Source organism: Fukomys damarensis, unplaced genomic scaffold (genome assembly GCF_012274545.1).
Source record: "Fukomys damarensis isolate Sample0158 unplaced genomic scaffold, DMR_v1.0_HiC HiC_scaffold_26, whole genome shotgun sequence".
Classification (NCBI taxonomy): Eukaryota; Metazoa; Chordata; class Mammalia; order Rodentia; family Bathyergidae; genus Fukomys; species Fukomys damarensis.
In genome coordinates, this window is record NW_022900938.1 from 14,234,221 (window position 1) to 14,252,177 (window position 17,957).

Genomic DNA, 17,957 nt, shown 5'->3' on the forward strand with positions numbered 1-17,957 from the left:
AAATAGACATAGGCAAAGACTTATTTAATAGACTTGCAATTGCACAAAAAATGTCAAGAAACAACAGATGGGATTATATCAAATTAAAAGGCTCTGCATAGCAAAGGAAACAATGAACAGAGTGAGGAGACAACCTGCAGAGCGGGAAATTTTTTTCAACAGCTATTTCTCTGGCAGAGGACTAGTATCTAGAATATATAATGAACTCAAAAGATTAACCTCTCCCTCTGCACACAGAAGATTCAATAAAAAATGGGCAATTAAATGAATAGCCATGTCTCAAAAGTAGTAGTACAAAGGTCCAATAAGTACATGAAGACATGCTCTGCATCTCCAGCCATTAGAGAAATGCAAATCAAAGCAACACTGAGATTTCATCTCACACCAACAAGAACGATTATCATCGAGGACTCAGAAAACAGCAAATGGTGGTGAGATTGTGGGGGGGGAATCTGCCTATTGGTGGTGGGAATGTAAACTAATTTAACCGCTATGGAAATTGGTATGCAGATTCCTCAAAAAATTAAAAATAGAAATTTCATGTGACCCAGCTATTCATCTTCCAGGTATCTTTCCCAGAGTTAAAGTCATCCTATTGCAGTAATATATGCATACCCACATTTATAGAGGTGCAACTCATAATAGATATATTTCAGAAATAGCCTAGATGCCCATCATCACATGAATGAATAAAGAAAACGTGATGTATATACACAATGGGTTTTTACTTAGCCATTCTTAAATTTGAACGATTTGTAGGAAAAGAGGTGGCTCTTTAGGCCATAATTCTGTAAGATAAATTAGACACAAAAGTCTAAATATTGCATAGTTTTTCTTTGATATGAGAAACTCAAAATATAGATGATTTAAAGAGCAAAATAAACTGGAGACTGGATAAAGATGTGTGTGTGTTCTTTTTAATAAAATGGAGTACTACTGTGCCATAAAAATCAAGGAACTAGAGACATTTACAGCTAAGTGGATGCACATTGAAGCCATACTCAAGTGAAATTAATAGCACACACATGCGTAAATACCATATAGTTTCTCTGATGTGATAAACTAAAAGTGTAAATAAGGATCAAAATATATAATTGATATTATGTAATAGGAAGAAAATGTCTAACGGTGTTGGGGAAATGGGAGGGGTAGGGGAAAGGTAAAGAAGGGAAAAGAAAAAATAAGAGAAAAGGAAAAAAATGAAATAAAGTCTTTGTAAATAGGGAAGTAGAGGGAGGAAGGGAGGCTAGGGGAATGGAGGAAAAACTAAGAACCAAGATATGTCATGTAAAGGTATAAGATCCTAATGATTAATGTAACTTTATTATATATCTAAAATGTGCCAATAAAAATATATTTTAAAAAAGAGCGAAATAAAAGAGATGATATTATAGAAAACAATGAAGTAGACTTTTTGAAGAGAAAAGGTACCTGGGGAAGGAGGGAGAGGGCAGAGTGGGGAGAAATAAATAAAAATTCAAAATGTGAAATATATTATATAGTAATTCTCCAAACAAATGCAATTACTATGTATCACAAATGTGTAGTAATTAAGAAAAGCACCACAAAATCTGCTTTGTTCTTAGTATAGTCTCTGTAGACAACTAGTTAGAGATCCAAGAAAAATGCAAAATGTTTAAATAATTGAGATCGAGAAACATTGTTAAATTATTGGTTTCCAAATGCTAGTTACCAAACCAGGACCATTTTGGCTAAAGAAGAATGCCTGGAGAGTTTTTAAAGATAGAAAATTTCAGCATCCTCCACCAGAGACTTTAATTCACTAGATCTGAAGTCCAGGACACTAGCAATCCCTCCAGGTGACTGTGACCGACCACTGCCCTTGGCCTAGGACAGTCCATCCCAACTTCAGCTCAATCTGGTTCTAGATCAGCGATTCTGAACCTTGGCTGCACATTAGAATCGCTTGGAGAGCTTTAAAAATATATTACTAGCAGAGCACCACTCTGAGAGATTCCGATTTATCTGTACTGTTATAAAGTTCAGGAATCCCTCTGCTTTTCAAAACTTACCAGGTGACTTTACTGGGCAGCCAGGATTGAGAAATACTATTCTTTGTAATATTATTAAGTAGTTTAGGTGGAAAGAAATGAAGGGCATCTTGGAAATATTTTTAAATAGAAGAGTTACATTTCAGGCAGATTAATATCATTACGGTAAAGAGGTGGGTTAAATGGAAGGTGCAGAAACCACCTTCAGTATTGCAGTTGAGAGCTATGCAAATAGAATTGAACTACTAGGGATTATAGACAGAATCACTGAAGAAGGAAGTATGGTTGTGGGGGAGTTCATTCAAAATCCTTAGCCTAGACGATGCAAAGGAAATAACATGCTTACTAAGAAGAAACATAGTCTACTGGACATAAAGGAAGAAATCCGCTAATAATGTGAAGTCAGAGAAGAGGCAAAACTAGAAAACAAAACAGAATTCTAATTTCTTTTTTGTACATTGAAACTACAGAAAAAAATTCAACAAAATCTATTTCACTGCTAGGAACATTTGTAAAAAAGTGGCATAGGTTTTAGACAAACTTAGAATCATTTTAGACTTTGTCAAAACAATCATTCTGACCTCATTAACTCATGGCACAGGGAAATCTGACCCACTGAACAGTTATATAAAGAGTTACACTTTCCAAGCATATTGGGCCAAGACAAAGGACTTATTTTTTGTTCTTTTGGTACCAGGGATCGAACTCAGGTCTTTGTGATTGTGAGGCAGACAGCAGAATCACTAAGCTAAACCCCCAGCCCAAGGGATGTTTTTGTTTGGAGACATGAACTTTCTTTGGAGTCCTGGGAGTAGCAGGTCTGGGGTGGGTGGGAGACCAGCACACAATCTTGTCTTAATAAAGGTTCATATTTTCAGTCTAGAGTAGTTTCATTTTGTAGAAATAGTTCAATTAATTCAAAGTTCAAATTTACTAAGAGGCTGCTTCTGTCCTCTTTCAAAGGATTTTCCTCTCCTTTATCCATTTCCTGAGAGTGGTTGGTGTGTGAGTGGCTTATGTTTATTCATATTGGCCATACCTTAGGCGGGGTTTTACCTTCTGCCTCATACTAGTCTCTGCTGAAGTGAAGTTGACTGATCTGATCTAGTCCTGCAGTATTGTGTTCATGCCAGTTTTGATGTACGTTATAGCATCTAGTAAGACTATTTTCACACACCAAGCCTTTGCGTGAAAGAGATTTTTGAATTTATAAAACTATCATGTTGGATTACAAAACATACTTTCAGAAGATGAACAGTATTTCTGTATTTTCTAGATATAGCGTGTCTGATCCCCCTTGAGACAGAATATCCTTAATTCTACTTCTTGGTTCACAGAACCTAGGTTTTTACAGTCTTGTCCTTTATAGAAAAGTTTGTTCATGTCTGTTGTACAAGAAGGAATCTAAAACATTTAGGCTCCCAAGGCTTGAGGTGGGAATGGCAGGGTAGATTGGTTGTGTACTTTCCACCTTTGACTGCATCTTCTGCCTGCTGCCTGAGAAATGCTCCAGTGAGACACACACCACACCCTCCAAAAGCACTTTGGTGGCTCTTCTCTATAAGCCACAAATGTGGCAGCATCCATGCTCTCCACACGGACAATGGAAGCTGAGAGAGAAGTCAAGTGGCAATATTTCACTGTCAGATTTAAGGTGATAAACTTGTTAAAAAGGCAGTGGGTTCTAATTATGGTAAAGGTAATCAGACTATTTTCACTTGCAAGAATGTTTGTAATTACTGACACCATACTGTGGTATCCAAAGCTATGTAGTAAGTCTTGATATCAACTTGGGTAAGCCTCTTCCCTTCGTATTTTTAAAAAATAGCTTTAATTTTTCCTATACAATTTTGATTTTTCATATACAAGTAAATTTTGGAATCAAATAAAATGTTCTTTATGTTTTTGGCTGGAATGGAATCAGTTTATAGAGTAAATGGGCAGGATATGGGTTATGTTGTCCTCATTAGAATATATTCATAACAATACCCTTGATAACAATATACCTTGTAACAATATCCTTTGCTAAATTTCTAGGTGCCTTATATTTCAGTTGTTACTAAAGAGTATCACTGAATTTATGGGTTCCAGGTATTTGTGTGTAATAATATATTTAGCAGATTATAGCCACTCAATTTTAATTATTTATAGGTTTTTGTAGGATTTTAAAGTAGACAGTCATGTTGCCTGGAAGTGTCAGTTTTGTTACCCTCATTTACAACACAATCATCTATTTATGTCTTGTTCTTCATGGTCAGGACAACTTCTCGTAGCACATTAAATAGCAAAGTGGGATCAGGGATTTAGCTCAGTGGTTCCACCACCTGCCTCACAAGTGCAAGGACCCAAGTTCGATCCCCGGTACCCTCTTTCCTGCAAAAAAAGATAAATAGGGCTGGGGATTTGGCTCAGTGGTCTCGCCACTTGCCTTGCAAGCGGAGGGACCTAAGTTCAATCCCTGGTACAAAAAAAAAAAAAAACAACAACAAAAAACAACAACAAAAAAAGCCAAGTGATGGGGAGTTATCTTTGAATCTGACCTTAATGGCAATATTTCTAACAATCCGCCATGGTCTTTGTTTATAATCAACAGTTGGGAAACTGTTTTATTTTAGCACCAACCTAGCATCAGGTAAAGTACTTTATAAATAATTTTTGATTTAAATTTCATTATTCTAGTACAGAATATGGACACTTATGAGATAATGAACATTTCTGTCAGAAACTTTTGTGCCTAAATGCAAAGTGATAAAAGCTTGCAATCTGGGGTAACACATCATTTATCCAGAGGAGTTTCAACTTGAATATTTAAGCATCTTTTCAATCTGTCATATGATGGAATTACCCTGTGACTGAGGAGGACTGATTTATGACAAACTCACTCTTTTTTAAACATCTCTTAATGCTAACCCGCTAGGCATAAACACTGAGACGTTGACCATCATTCAGAAGCTGTCTTTCTGGACTGCTTTCACACACCAGTATCAGGGGCATCAGGAGAAGGAGGTCAGGCTGTGCAGTGCTGCTAATGTATTTATATTCTGTCGCTGAGTCACAAATTATAACAGAGTGAGTAGCTAAAATGTCCCTAATTTATTATCTCTGAGCTCCCTGGGGTCAGGAATCAGGGCACAGCTTAGCCAGATTCCCTGTGCAAATCCACAGGGCTGCAGACCCAGTGCCAGCTGAGCTGGGGTTCTTATCCGAGGATGAGCTCCTCCTCCAAGCTCTTTCAAGTTCTGGGCAGAATTCAATTCCTTGCAGCCTCTGGACTGGGGCCCTGTGTTCTTTATAGCTGCTCTGGGGACCTCTCTAAGTCACTAAAGGCCACCTCCCTCTGTAGACAGGTTGCAACGCAACTGTTTCCTTCTCTCTCCAAGCCAACTGGAGAAAATTCTCACTTTTAAGGCATCATCAGATAAAGTCAGGCCCCCTCCCCCAGGCAACCTTCCTTCTCATTTATTCAAACTTGACTCATTTGGAGTCTTGATGTCTTCTGTGATACAACGATCAGTTGGGCCCAACTCTCGTGTTTATAGATTCTGCTCAAACACAACAGGAGAGGATTATACAAGGACGAGGTCAATGGGAAGCATTTTTGTTCTTGTTTCATGGCATTTCATGTGTTCATGAATCTTTCTTTTCCAAATATTTGCATATACCTTAAAATGCTACATACTTGAATTTGATAGCTAAGTTTCAGCCCCGTTTCTTAGGTAAGCCTGAGAATGATCGGTATCATGTGCCCCTTAGCAATTGAATACTTTATAGATTTTTATTCAAGAACCTGTTTTGTTGGTTTCAGCTAAATTCAAGGCAACACAGACATACACACATAGAAATATCCATGATATATTTGGCAAATTATACCAAAGGTTTACTGTTGCCATACTGTTAGTTAAGAATAGGTCCTGTATCACTTATTTCCCAGTTTCGTGTTTAAAAATTTTGAGGGCATAAGGCAGTCCTTATGGTGTCTTGCTTTACTTTTTTGAGATGTATGCTTTAATAGTAATACCTATATTTTAGTAGCCTTTTATAATTTACAAGGTAACATCACACACATATGTAATTGTGCTTAGCAGTAATGTTATAGATGAAGAAAGGGTGCCCACACTGGTGATTCCCCATTTTATTTTGGGTTTGAGTATTAGTTTGAATTGGATAAAACTAGGAATTCCATGTGTGTGTGTGTGTGTGTGTGTGTGTGTGTGTGTGTGTGTGTGTGTATGTGTATATATATGTATATATATTTAAAAAAAATTTTATTTTGTGGTTCTGGGGATTGAACCCAGGGTCTCGTACATAATAGGAACCTGGTCCACCACAGAACTGTGTCCCCAGTCTCAACACAGGAGCTTTTGACTTTGAGTGTAGAGCTCCTTCAGACAGCTGCTTCACTGTCATAGGAATAAAGTTTGTAAATTTACCTAATACTTGCATAAAATAAGAGTTTTATAGAATTGAAGAGGTGTTGTCTTGTTTTGTGCCAGCTCTGAAGGGGCTCCAAAGGATGAATCTGTCCTTTTCCTGTAGATTTAAGTGCAATTATTTTTGAATTGGTTTTAGTTTACATTATGCCCCATCATTTATGTTTTGGCATATGCTTCATGCTTCTTGTCTTCTTCATGTTCTCCTTGTATTTTTTTTTTTTTTTGGTACCGGGGATTGAACTCTGGTCCTTGCTCTTGCAAGGGCACCGAACCGCTAAGCTAAATCTCCAGCCCTCTCCTTGTATTTTTATGAGGCTGTTTATCTTGTTAGTTATGCAAGGGAGCAATAGGAAAACAGGCCAGTTAACAGATTTATTCAAGGGCTTCATGGTCATTCACATTCACACTATTCTTTAATCACATTTCATTGTCTGGAGGCAAATTTGCTGACAAATGAATGACAATACAACCCAGAATGGAAATAACCATGAAATTTGGAGATTTATGAGGACATTTTGCTATGTATGTAGCTTTTGCTAAGTAGACAAACCTTCACAAATATGAGATGATATAAGCTGGTAGCTATCAGGTGATTTTAAAAATTGTTATTATTGGTATTGGGGATCGAACTTGGGACCTCGCACTTGAGAGGCAGGTGGTGGAACCACTGAGCTAAATCCCTGGCCTTTAAAATTATTTTGTGTGTGTGTGTTTTAAATCTTACTGAGTTTATTGGTACTTTTTAAGTATACAGTACAGTTGCATTCATCATTGGGATCTTGTACCTTTACATGACAGGTCTTGGTTCTCATTTTTTCCCCTTCCCCTGTCCTCCCTTCACACCCTCCACCCTCCCCTATTTACAAACACTTTGTTTCCATTTTTTCCTTTTCTCATATTTTTTCTTGTCCCTTATTTCCTGTCCCTTATCCTTCCCACTTCCCCTATACCTTTAGCCCTTTTCTTCCTAGTTCACATTATCAGTTATACAATTTGGATCTTATTTATACTTTTAGTTTTGCACACCAGAGAAACTACTCAGTATTCACACATGGGTGTCTTATTTATTTCACTTAAGGGAATTGTCTCAATATGAATCCATTTTCCTATGAATAACTCTAGTTTCTCATTCTTTATGGCTGAGTAGTACTCCATTTTATAGAAAAACCACATCTTCTTTATCCAGTTTCCAACTGATGGGCAAATGGGCTGTTTCCAAGTTTTAGCTATTACAAACTGTGCCACTGTAAACATAGGTGTGCATATATCATGATTCTTTTATGGTATGATTCTTTTAATTCTTTTGGAAAGATACCCAGTAGAGGAATAGCTGGGTCAAAAGGACCCTCTAATCCTAGTTCGTTGAGGCATCTCCATACTGATTTCCTCAGTGGTTATACCAGTCTGCACTCCTCCTAACAAAGGAGAAGGGTTCCTTTCTCCCCACAGCCCCACCAGAATTTGTCATTGATTGATTTCTTGGAAGACCAAGTAAGAGGACTTTTCAAAAATTCATTTTCATTTTTTTGTAGAACTTAAAAATTTCATCCGAGGGGACAGAGAAGACTAATTTGTTGTCTATATCTAATATAGGCTGCTTCTAGTATGGATAAGTGAAGATCTTTTTGTGCTTTTCCCAGTTCAGCCTCATGAAACTGTTTCAAAGCAAAATTATGTTAATGATGATGGCTGTTTCACAAAAGACAGACTACTTAAAGAGTGTCAGAGGTTTGGATAAGAAAGGTTGCTCTCATTATTATCACTTCTAGATCTGTACTTCATCTCTTCATCTATACTCCTTGTGTCTTCTAGAAGAAAACTGCTATGTTTTCTAAGTGGAATGATGACTCTTGGGGGTGATGCAATGTCATCATGGCTAAGAATCTGACCAGTGGTGAACCAGACTTGCAACAGGTATGAAGTAAAATACTGGATAGCCCTAGGAACCGAATAATGTGTGGGAGGAATAACGAGTTTGTAACCATCTGTCCTTTGTTAACAGCTTTGGAAAACTTGAAGGACCACAGGCTCAGATCAGCCAACCAAAACTTAGGACACTGAAAACCAGAAGGCTCTCACAGCAGGGTTTAAAGTGATTCTTATCTCCTGCAGCCAGAGAATGGAACTAGAATTTAATTTTGAGGGTGATCAAGATGTACAAAGTGAGCACCTCTTGTCCACTCCTATTATTAGCAGCAGGACTCTGATTGTGGAAAACTGAGAACTACAATGAGGGTGTTGAGTACCAGGCAATTTTAAACCTTGATACCCAGGTGCTGCTAAAGTAGCTGGAGTTTATCCTTACCGAAGCTACACAAAAAACCTCAACACAGGCAAATGCCTTGAAAACTGGTGCATGTCGTGATCTGCTCAAAATGTACTTCCTTCTCGCATTGCTGAGAGGTTAGAAACAAGATTTAAATATGAGCATAGCTTGCAGGGTAAAGTCAAGGAGCAGGGAACTTAGTTTTCAGAGAACTACAGGATCTGCACAAAATGTACCCAGAAGAAGGGCTAGGGATTTAGCTCAGGGGTGCTGCTGCCTGTGATTCCTAGTACAAAAAAAAAAGAAAAAAAGAAAAAGAAAAAAAAAGTAAAATAAATGCATCCAGAAGAGCTGGGGGCATAGATTTAAAAAATTTTATTGGTACTGTTTGCACTACATAACAATTACATTCACTGTAGGGAATTGGTACATGTTCATAACACATTTCAATTCCCTTCTTTTCTCCCCTCTCTTTCCACCCCCTTTTATTTTTCCTGTATCAGATTCATGTATTTAGAAGACCTTATAAAGTTAATTATCAAACATTCAGATTGAAAAGCAGACTAATAGGCCAAAGAACATATAAAACATGTAAGACAATTGTACTATGTGCACTTTTAGATACATTTATAATCCATGCTGGATTATAATACCCCTTTCCTCTATTTGTGTGTGTGTGTGTGTGTGTGTGTGTGTGTGTATGTTTTTCATATAAAAGACACCATAAGATATTTAAGTATGTGTATTTGAGTTACTTCACTTAACATTATGGTCTCAAGGTGCATCCATTTTCCTACAAATGAGTCAAGTTTATTATTCCTTATGGCAAAGTAGGTACTCCACTGTGTATAAATACTATATTTTTTCATCTATTTATCTGTTGATGGACATATAGGCCATTTCCAAGATTTAGCTATTATGAGTTGTACTGCTATAAACACGGGTATGATTACATCACTGTGGTATGGTGTTTTTAACTCTTTTGGAAAGATACCTGAGCGGAGACTAGCTGGATCAAATGGAACCTCTACTTTGTTTTTTGAGGAATCTCCAAATTGATTTCCATGGTGGTTTTATCAGTTTATAGTCCCATTACAACAGAGATAGATTTCTTTCTCCCTACCTCCTTGCTAGTGTTCATTATCTGTTGATTTCTTGATGGTGGCCATTCTATCTGGAGTGAGACGAAAATTCAGTATTGTTTTAGTTTGCATTTCTTGAATGACTATTGATGAACATTTTTTCATGTATTTATTGGCTGTTTGTATTTCTTTTTTTTTCTTTTTTTTTTTTTAGACAGGGTCTCCCTATGCAGTTGAGACTGACCTGGAACTCACTATGTAGCCCAGGCTGGTGTTGAACTCACAGCGATCATCCTGCTTCAGCGTCCTGAATACACCCTGCTTGTATTTCTTAATTTGAGGAGTGTCTATTTATTTAAGATGCTCATTTTTAACTGGGTCTTTAAATTTGGGGGGCCTAATTTTTTTTGAGTTCTTTATACATTCTAGATATTAGTCCTTTGTCTGAAGAGTAGCTGATAAAATTTTTTCCCCATTCTGTAGGTTGTCTCTTCACTCTTAGCGGTTTCTTTTGCTGTGCAGAAGCTTTTTAATTTGACATGACCCCATTTGTTAATTTTTGGTATTATTTCTTATGAAACTGTTTTTTTAAAAAGTCTTTGCCTATACCTAATTCTTCAAGAGTTTTACCTATTTTGTCTTCCAGCACACTGTTTCTGTTCTGATGTTTAGCTCTTTGATTGATTTTAAGTTTAGTTGTATGGTGAGAATATGGGTCTAAGTTCAACTTTTGGCATGTGGTTCTCATTTTTTCCCCCTGGTCTCTACCCTCCCTTCACCCCCTCCTCCCCTCCCCATTTACAAACACTTTATTTCCATTTTTTTCATTTTCTCATATTTTTCCCCTTATTACCTTTCCCCTACCCTTCCCATTTTCCCTATACCTTTAGCCCTTAGAGCTTGTTCACATTAATAAATGGAGACAAGTGAGTCATGAACCGCAGGCTGATGTCATATGGGACAAGGGGCCATGGAAAATGGATTGCAGATCTGAGCTTGTTCACAAATCCAGAGCCCACCAATTGAAACGAAGGTAGTGTTTGCTTGAGGAAAGACCCGGAGAAGCTCTTTCATGTATATGCCATAAACATTTTCCCAGTCCTTCCTTGAAAGGACTCGAAGCCATGCATCATGTTGTGCACTGGATAACGACCTTTCAGGGCATTTTCAGCGAATGATAACAGCTGGCACTGAAGACGAGGGACCTGAAATATTATCACGAACTCTGGTTGGAGACTGTGGAAGAGAAAGCGCTGAAGGTAGTCCTAACCTAATTATATCTTACAGTGAATCAAACCTGCTGCACCCAAACAAGAAAAAGCAGCAGAAGTGAAATTGCCCGCAGTGAAAGACTTCCGGGGTAATACCACCCTCAGAGTTGTGAAGGATGCAGGATCATTTCCACATTTTCTTTTGATTCACCTGTTTGACCCATGTAACAACCACAAGGATTTTGGTAGGAGGTGGGGGGACTACCATGACTTAAGCAAATGGTAAGCCCTGCTGAAGCTGAGCTATGTATTTTATCTTTACGAAGATAAATAAATACAGCTTTTCCTGCTTGCTATTGATGTGAAAAATACACTTTTTTTTGGTTGTTTATTTGTTTTTGGTACCAGGGATCGAACTTGGGACCTTGCACTTATGAGGCAGGTGGAGGAACCACTGAGCTAAATCTCCAGCCCAAAAATACTATTTTTGATCTCTAAATTCACTTTCATATGGTAGAGAGTAATATACAATCAGTGTCTTGCTCCTGGGTATTATTAATACTGATGTTCTCTATAAAAATGTAGTCTACTGGAATTTCAATTACCTTGGCATCTTGCCGGTTATTACACTGGCCCTCTACACATTGTTAGTATTGTACTAACGAGACCCGATGTGCAGAAGGAAGAAAATACCTTAGTTGCCTCAGTAAGGTTTACGTAAATCAAACGGTGGGAGAAAAATCCTCTAACATTTTGGAGGGCTGCTTCATTGTAGAAGTTGTTAGGGACTGTTATGGCTGATATTTAGATGTCCCCCGCACTGCCCCGCAAAAAGTTTTGTGAGCTCATAGGCAGGTGGGGCTTTTTGGAGATGATCGGAACATGGGTGTGTGATACTGGATTAGTCCAATGATAGGTTTATAGCTCGGTGTTCTGTTGGGAGGTGAAGCCTTGCAGCAAAAAGTGGGTGCTGGGAGTGGCCTGGGATGATCTACGTCTCTCCTCTTTCCTTGTTCCTGCCCTGTTTCTTGATACCATGTTCTAAACTCTTTCTCTTCTGCCATACCCTCTGCTATGATTCCCTGCCTTGGAGCCAGCTGACTATGGGTTGAAACTTCTACAAACTGTGAGCCAAAACAAACCTTTCCTCCTTTAACTTAAGGGTGTCAGGTATTATGTCCCAGTAATGGGACACTAACTAAGACAGGGGTTTAATCATTTTGGACATTTTAGGATATTTTTTCCTATGGAAAAGGATGTTATGCCACTACAACAACTAGAATTGGGCACGGTGTTAGTGGGCCTTTTACAATTAAGATAGCATAGGGCTAAAGGTATAGGGAAGGTGGGATGGGTAGGGGAAGGGCAATAAGGGAAAAGAAAAAATGTGAGAAAATAAAAAGATGGAAATAAACTGTTTGTAAATGGGGAGGGGAGGAGGGGCTGAAGGGAGGGCAGGGACAAGGGGAAACAATGAGAACCAAGACCTGTCATGTAGAGGTACAAGATCCCAATAATGAATGTAATTGTACTGTATACCTAAAATGTACCAATAAACTTAATTAAAAAAAAAGATAGCATACACTACTCTTAAAAATACAGCTTTGATCCATTTGTAGGGTGACTTGATGTCTGTCTTGATGTTTGGAATGGAAACTGTTCTAAGAAAGGATTCTTGAGAAATTTCAGGTTACAGTGTGAGCTGCCCATCTCTTAGGCAGATCCAATCAAAGAAGAGGTGGATAGGGTTTTAGAGAAAGACCAGGTCTTCCAAGGAAAATACCTCAGAGCAGCCATTCATGGTATGCCACTAAGTACTACTAGAGGCAGAACACCTCCTTCTCTGTTGAGTGCAACAGCCTGGGACTTGTTGTGTCACTGAGTTCTAAAGTCTGGATAAACATAGTGATGATTCACTGCCCAGTAAAAGTGGTACATTTGGGATCGGACTCAAGCAGCTTAGAGGGGCACATTAAATTATGTCAACAGATAGTGTTCTCTGCTTTTGCTGCACTAACATGTCTCCCTCACCTCACATCTGAGGCTGCTCCACTGATTGGTTGGCTTCATATGTGGAAGCCAACTGAATGCTGCCTTACTGTAAGCCCTACACCCAAAGGTGGCCAGCTATGAAGGAAAGTTGGAAGGGAGGTGGTGTTTCCCATGAGCAGAGATCTGCACACTAGACATGTTCATACTGCATGGAGAACTGGGCTGAGGTAAGGATATGACTCCCAGCAGGGTAGTGAATGGCCTGGCTTGGACAGGGGGACTAGAATAGAAAATAATATAAGACTGAGGACCAGAAGGTCTGAGGAAAAACTATGGATTAAGACCCACAAGAATGTGGCTCTTTCTAGTTCATGTTATTGTTGAATAGAATGCATCTAATAGAAGGACAGAAAAACTGGTGGACAGAATAATCCTGTGCTGCATGTAACCTTCTGTCTTAAACCACTCGGTGCTTGTACAATGGATAAAGAGATTAGCAAAGGCGGCAGAGGAGTAGACTGTATAGGAGGTGAATCGCATAGCATCCCACTCACCTTGGCTGATCTAGCTATGGTTGCTGTTGAAAGCTGGACTTATCAGAAGCAGAGACAAAAGCTCCTGATAGGTTATCATCTTCCATGGGGATCAATCTATCGCTTGGTAGCAAGCTGAAGATAACAGTGATTCTTTCTTACTGGCACTGTTATCTTCTTTGAAGATGGGGCTCCTTCCCTGCGGTCTTTCTGCAATGTCATCTTTAAAGCACTGGGAGGATGTGTGACTCATGAAAGCAGTGCCATACAGTATCCTCTCAGATTGAGGGACTCATTTCATAAAGCATGTACCCATGAATATGGGATGGAGAGGTCTTTTGGACCCTACTGTGCACCATATTACCTGGAAACAACTCAGTGATTTAAATTATGGAGTGGCTTAGCTAATACTCCTTCAAGATTGCCTCAAGTCACTGGTGACATATAGTGAGGTGTCCCCTATGGCTAAATTACAGGTTCAGGAACCAACACATGGAAATAGCAGGGGTCCCTATCACTTCTTGATGCCCACCTGTAGAATTCACATTTTCCACTTTTGGAAATTTAGCTTCGCTATACTGGGGGGATACTTTCAAAACAGTAAGTGTCCACTGAACCTGAAATTGTGACTAAAAGAGTAAAGATGACTCTGTGCCCTCATAGGCTCCTCATGCCACCAGCCAAAGGAGGAGTTAGTACTATATTCATAAGGGAAAGGAGGTTGGTTATCATGAAGATCCAGAAGGACTACTCTACAGTAGAACTTAGGAGTCACACTAGTGTTTCCATGTCTGGGGACAGCGATGGACCAGCAATTGCACTGATCGTAGCATAGGGAGAACAAAGAAACTAAAAGCTTCAACTCTTAGGTTGAAAGTCTGGGAAACTCCAATAGGCAGCAACCTGGACCAGCTGAGGAGGGATGGAGAGGCCTGGTAGACTGGAGAGAGAGAGAGAGAGAGAGGACTATAAAGGGAGATAAGGAAGTGAGAGGGTAAATATGAATTATAATCTGGGTATCGGTTGCAGCAGCCATGCCTTGTGCCTTAACCCTAAGCTTGTCAGAGAGGCCGTCACCTGGAACCTCAGTGATGGAGTGTATTTAGTGCGAGGCATACGTGGGACTGAGTGGCTCCAGGGTGGACGGTATCCAGACGCATTTGGTTCACATCTTGGTACCTCTCAGTGACACCTTCGTGGCCAGCTGTGGCTGGGAAGGACAGTTCTGTGTGCCTTGGCTCCTTTTCTATTGACCGATTGCTTCAAATCTGTGTATCAGTGCTAGCACTCCTCTGATGCTGTGTATGAGGGAGGTTTAACGCAGGTAGTTGGGGTGTAGACTTAGATTTTAGAAGATACACCTGGAAAGATAAATTTAAGAGGTAATGAAATCAGGAGAGGGAAAGAGACTCCCTAGAGAGAATTTTGAGCAAAATGAAATCATAAGGAATTGTCCCCCAAACGAACTGGAATCCCTTTCTTTTATAGATTTAGGTTGATAGCAAAACTGAGCAGAAAGTAGACAACATCCCCACAGATATCCTGCAGACGTAGGTGTGCCTGCACAGCCGCACACAGGCCTACCAAGGAATATTTAAAACATTTCTCTCTGAGGAACGCATGTGAGGAGAAAACACTGGCAAAGATGCTTTGAGAACAGCCATCAATGACACAAAGGTCAGTATTTTAATTCAATGATGACCTCACTTAGCTTATGAAACCTTAATACATTTTCACACTTGATATACTATGTAATAAGCTCAGTAATTACTATTATCCTCATTTCAGACATAAGGAAGTTGGATCCATGACTTTATGGGTAAAGAATACATAGCTAGATTTTTTCATTATGTTTTAAACAATTTTAACTGACACATAAAAACAAATATTGTTCATATTAAGGGGTAACATAACTGGATGTTAAAGCATATCTCTTGTTAAACTATAGAAAGCAACTATTTATCTTTTCTGACTTTGAATTTTAGTCTTGACTACAACCTTGCGGCTTCAGGCTTTACACGTTACTTTTAAGCCTATTCTGTCATGCCTGTCACTGCAGCCTGGTGGTGACCTGTGTGTCTTAAGAAGCAGCTATTTTTAGCTATACCTATAACCAGTGCATACTGATTCTCCTACTTGCCAAAGCATTTGTTAAGCATCCTCCTGCACTGCCTAAAATAGAGGCCTCAAATGTTAGATTAATAAATACTGTTATTTTCCCTGCTTTTGGAACTTACAGACTGAAAGGAATACATAATATAAAGTGCACAAATAGCTAAAACTTGGAAAATAGCCCAATTGCCCATCACTTGGAGACTGGATAATGAAGATGTGGTTTTTCTGTAAAATGGAGTACTACTGAGCCATAAAGAACAAGAAAACTAGAGATATTTATAGCTAAATGGATGCACATTGAAGCTATACTCTTAAGTGAAATAAATAGGACACACTTGAGTAAATACTGAATAGTTTCTCTGGTGTGAAAAACTAAAAGTGCAAATAAGGTTCAAATGGTATAACTGATAGTGTGAAATAGGAAGAAAATGGCTAAAGGGGAAGTGGGAAGGGGAGGGGAAAGGAAATAAGGAAAGAGAAAAATGTGAAAAAAAGGAAAAAAATGGAAACAAAGACTTTGTAAATAGGGAAGGGTGAAGGGGGTGAAGGGAGGGCAGGGTTGTGGGGAAAAAATAAGAACCAAGGCATATCCTGTAAAGGTACAAGATCCCAATGATAAATGTAACTGTATTATTTGCTTTAAAGGTATCAATAAACTTAATGGGAAAAAATAAAAATGTGCACATAAGTTATAAAAGACATTGATGTTATAATTTACTCTGAATCTTTAGGCCAGAAAAAACACTAGAATAAAAATTAGTACTTTTTAAATAAAAATTGTTGTTTTTTTTTGTTTTGATACTTTAAATAAGTAAGGCTCAAAGAGGCTTCTCTTGAGGAAAAATTAAATTTTGAAAACATATTTTTGTAGAAGCAGTAGACAAAATTGTCACATTTCTAAATTCAAGTGAGTACAGCCTAACATTTTAAAATTGAGACTTCTCCTGTAATTTGGGATCAGAAATACAAATAAAACTCTCTAGAGGGCACCCTACTCCCACTGTGTTTTAAGAGGCAGAGTAATTCTTAAATGTAGCATGAACACAGATATTTAAAATTCATTCTTAATATTTTTAAGAGGGTAGAATTGTTATGTGAGATTTAAAGATCAACATGGGTTGGTATGATTATTGTGATCTATGTTTTCAGTTGGGAGAGTTTAAGTTCTTCAGTGCCTAGGGTACAATTAAATTCTCAAGAGAATATACTTATATTTAAAAAGTTAATTATAATATATATTAATTAGTATAATCATTTTTCCTATATTATTTAATGGCAATTTACTTGTTTACTTTAATTGTTATTACCAATTCTGACATTATTGATTATTGACCTCAAATCAGCATTTTGGAACTTTCTTGGGGGGTGTGATTATCAAAATGCTTTTATTCAAAGGTCAGGTTCTTCTCCATTTCCAGATACATAAGTTTAGAACGAAGACCTCTTAAGGTTAATGTTACAGTATGTTCTAGTTGAATGTTCCTTAAGGCTAAATCTGAAGTTTTTTTTTTTTTTTTGTACCAGCAATTGAACTCAGGGCCTTAGGCTTTAAATCTGGAATTTGATATTAATTAATAGAGTACGCCAAAAAATGTATACATCAGGAGGAGAAAAACGTGTGTAAATATTTTAACACTAAATTTATGGATACATCATGAGATTAGTACATGTTACCTTTGGCCTCTACAATTGCAAGAGGTACTCAAAGTGGTGACCATTAGTTTCCAGACATTTATTAGTACAGCAAAGTGCTGAAGTGTGTACCCTTTTTTTGGAGGGCTCTGTATATCACAGTACTTTTATCTCTGGCCTACCTGGAGGTAAGAATATGATTTAATTTAGCCTCGGGACCAGTTTTGCTTGTTTGGTTTTAAAAAATCTGATTTTGACTGCCCTTCAGCTTTTGCATTCTAAACAAAATTCACGTTTCTTCCTTTTCCTCCAGCCAGCTGCTTTATCATGGACGTTTCCTCACCTGTGTGTTTAAATCCTCTGGACAGATCTAGGATCTTCTACCGGCAGCAGATGTCTCTCCAACACCATTTCGTGATCGAATATGTGGTACCTCATTAGTTTGGCGTATCAGTTCCTTGTGTAAAAATCGACTTAGCTTTCTACGTTGCTTCTCTCTTGGCAGCTGGTATTTTATTCCCGGTTCTGGCTGTTTTCCCAGACCTCACCCAGGAGCCTAAGTAGGTAGGAGTGGCTTATCACTGCTTTACCTGTTCTAGTTTTGCTTTCAGCGTACTGACCTATGTTGCATAAAGCCCGCATGGTGAGCCCCTGTTCAAGGACATAGGTAGTGACGCCCAC